Source organism: Lucilia cuprina, chromosome 2 (assembly GCF_022045245.1).
Source record: "Lucilia cuprina isolate Lc7/37 chromosome 2, ASM2204524v1, whole genome shotgun sequence".
Lineage (NCBI taxonomy): Eukaryota > Metazoa > Arthropoda > Insecta > Diptera > Calliphoridae > Lucilia > Lucilia cuprina.
The window spans coordinates 55,348,330-55,350,928 of record NC_060950.1 but is presented as its reverse complement, the minus strand read 5'-3'; the positions used below and the strand labels follow the sequence as shown (position 1 = coordinate 55,350,928).

At 26.0% G+C, this 2,599-nt stretch overlaps 1 long non-coding RNA gene across 1 annotated transcript in view; it reads right to left on the bottom strand.

The window, feature by feature from the left end:
* Window positions 1-811: 811 nt before the first annotated feature.
* LOC124419273 overlaps window positions 812-2,599 on the bottom strand; it is a 4,653-nt gene continuing 2,865 nt past the window's right edge. Inside the window, exons 2-3 of the long non-coding RNA XR_006940466.1 lie at window positions 2,546-2,599; window positions 812-2,477 (exon numbers count right to left, since the gene is read on the bottom strand). The exon at window positions 2,546-2,599 is cut by the window's right edge and continues 58 nt beyond it. This is a non-coding gene — a long non-coding RNA (uncharacterized LOC124419273). The remainder of the gene's footprint in view (window positions 2,478-2,545) is intronic.

Sequence of the window (2,599 nt, the reverse complement as noted above, 5' to 3'; positions counted from 1 at the left end):
CTTATGGTCCACAGTTTCCTGTACGCACAGATTTTTTCATGTTTGAAAATAACTTTTGCACGGTTTATAAATAAAAATATTATTTTCACTTCTTTCCCTTCTATTCTTTGTTTAGTTTTTTATCAAATACTAGAAATTATTCCTGTTTATGTGAAATGTTTTTCTATATAAAGATATTACTGTTTTTAAGATTTTCAACGAGTTCTGGAATTCATAAGTTCCATTGAACACTAGCTCAACTATAACTGTTGCTGAAATACTTAAGAACAAAACAAGGTTTCCAAAAAAAAAAAAAAAAAACTGAAAAATAAAAGCGATTTAATTATTTCCATGATTTCTTTTTAAAAATCATGAAATAAATTTTCTTTATTATTGAAAATTGATTAAGAAATGAAGAAAATTCATTATTAAAATATTATATTTTGTAGAAAATACATAGTAATTTTACTGCTAAATAGTGAGTTTTTCTTAATCGGTTAATTGATAGAAATTATTCGGTTTATTCGTTATTTGAAATCTTACAATTTTCATTTATTCGAACGATTAATCGTCAAAAATTAATCGATTAATCGAACGACGATTAATCGATACCATTAATACCTATTTTAACAGCATTATCTGCTATTGGAGGTTTAGCTACAGGTGGATCAGCTATAGTTAAAGCTGTGAATAGTATTAAAAATGGAAAAGAACAACTAGCCGAAGCTACTCGACACAACAAACATATGGAGGCAATCACTATCATCTCCATCGTTACATACACAAGATATCGATGATGTTGATGATATATCTGATTTAAATAATAGCAACATCTCTAGTAATATTTCATCTGATATGGAATATGATGATATTGATGACAATGATGACAATGATGATAATAAATCTGGTTTTGCTGGTTTTGATGATGATGAAAACATATCTAATCCTTATTCAGATATGGAATATGAAGATATTAGCGATAAAACTGATGATTTTCGCATAAAAAACTTAAAAAGAACTAGGCTATATAGCAATAACTCTAGTCTAGAAAAACAAAAAAGAAAATATATAAACAAAAAAGGTCATCTACTGAAACGTAATAAAAATAAAAAAAGAACAATATTAAAAAATGTAATCGGAAAAAAAATTTATAATACATCCACAAATAAATTTCACAACAGCAAAGAATCACCACACTCTACTTTGACTAATAAACTTAGTATTAATATACAACTTCCCTCTACTTCTTCGAATGTAAACATTGTAAAACCGCAACAAAAACAACCTACGAAAAGAAAGAATAAAACTTTACTAAGTGGTTTTGATGAAGACGATAAAAAACGCTGGAAAACCACACATTTATTTGCAAAACGAAAGAGTGTAGCTCAATTAAATGTTGATAAAAAAAACGTTTCAAATTAAATAGCGAGAATAAAAATGAAAATGATAATCTACAAAAATCATCATTATTTGAAAATGTAAAATTATTAATAAATAATAATATGATTGATAAATTATATGGATTTAATATAGATCGTGATGGAAATTGGCGATATGGATTAAATAAATTAAAGTTTAAATCAAATAACACAATATATATTGGAGATACTAAGTTGAAAATGACTCCAGGTTTATTTGAGTTACTATTTCATTCAAAACCGTTGCATTATACTAAAAATGATTTAAGCACATACAAAGATGTTCTAATTGATACAAATGTACATAAACGTCACTATCAACCAAATTTACAAATTAAAGGTACAAAAGCATTTAAATATAAACGTATTATTAACAAGTAGGAAAGTATAGTCGGGCATGGCCGACCATATGATACCCTACACCATGAGTATATTTTTACAATTTTTACTTTTATAAAAGTAAAAATTTCACAAATATAATTCATAAAATTCCTTTTCGGGGGGTTAGTATTAATCTAACCATAATATTTTGCTTTGAACTTTCCACTGCCATTAATGATTTTCATGAATTTCAGTTTTACGCCAAGTTGGCGGTTAAATTTATATATCGACAATGATTACTCACACTTTAGCAATTACAATTTATCAATGGATAAATTAAAATACTTTTAACAGAAGAAATGGCCTATAGTCGATTCCATACGGTGAAAATTTTAAGAAAATTCAAATATTGGAACAATATATTGCGTAGCTAAAGCTATATGTAATGTGACGATCAGCGAGCTCAAGCAAATATTAAATACTTTAGGTTGGATATTTGCACTTAACGAACAAATGTTTTAAACACAAATTTAACAAATTTCCTTTTGACCTTAATTTATAACATTAAAATATAAACTTAATTGCTATGAATGTATATTCTATAAATATACATTTACTTATTTCAATATAATATTTCATAAATTAAGAGTTATTTCAAAATTAATCAGGTTTCAATAGGTATATATCTGCATAGGTACATATGATTAGATGTATGTATCTCCATTGAAAATTGTACCATGTACATCCAATAGTATTGCTCTGTTGAATTTTTATACCATAATTTTTTCAGTAAAACTATTCTTTATTACTTTCGAATAATATCTCACCTTAAAAGATTTAAAAAGAATCATTTAATATTAGTAAGGCGTATGATGACCCAG